Source organism: Egretta garzetta, unplaced genomic scaffold (genome assembly GCF_000687185.1).
Source record: "Egretta garzetta isolate BGI_Z169 unplaced genomic scaffold, ASM68718v1 scaffold296, whole genome shotgun sequence".
Classification (NCBI taxonomy): Eukaryota; Metazoa; Chordata; class Aves; order Pelecaniformes; family Ardeidae; genus Egretta; species Egretta garzetta.
The window spans coordinates 178648-179422 of NW_009259988.1; positions in this window are offsets into that span (position 1 = coordinate 178648).

Sequence of the window (775 nt, forward strand, 5' to 3'; positions counted from 1 at the left end):
GCCCGGGGGCGGCGGGAGCTCGGCCGCCAGCGGTGTTGGCTACTGGGGCCGTCTCCGGGCGCGGGTCTGTCCCTCCGGGTCTGCTCTCGGCACAGGCAGCAACCCCTGACCTCCGGGCTGAGCACGGGGATGCTGGCAGAGGGACAGGGGATGTCCACACCACTCCGGCTGGGAGGACAAACACAGTGCCCGTATTCTCCAGGGCTTCCACCAGGGCTCATGCGGAAAGAAAAGCTGCTTTATGCAGCTGAAAAACTTCTCATCCACCCACCATCGCTTCTGCTCCGGCCCTTGCCTCTGCATCCTGACCTGACCTCCTCTTGGCGGGCGGGCACCAGCCCTCGAAGACTTTGTGCTCCAGTCTGGTCTCTGAAACGCCTTGTACGTCTGCGGGCAGACACCTCTGCATCACCTGAACGCCATCGGGGATTTGCGTGCAGGAGAGGAAGGAAAACAACAGAAAAAAAATATGGCCTCGCTCTTTCATTCACATATTTATTGGGTGGACAGAGCATTTGTGGTCAGATGGGCTTCAGCCTTTACAAACGGGGATATTTAGAAGGCACGCGGCACAGCGGAGCTGTTCTGCATGTGCGTCCAAGCCATTCCTTCCCCGGCACAAGGTATAATGTTGCCTTTGTTCGGCTGCCTCCGACAGCCCGGCACAGCAAAGCGCGCCGTGACGCTGGGCCGGGCCCCTCCGCCGCACACCACGCAGCCCTGCGTGCCCGCCGTTTAAATAGCGCACAGTCCCGGCGCGGCCCGGCTCCTTCCC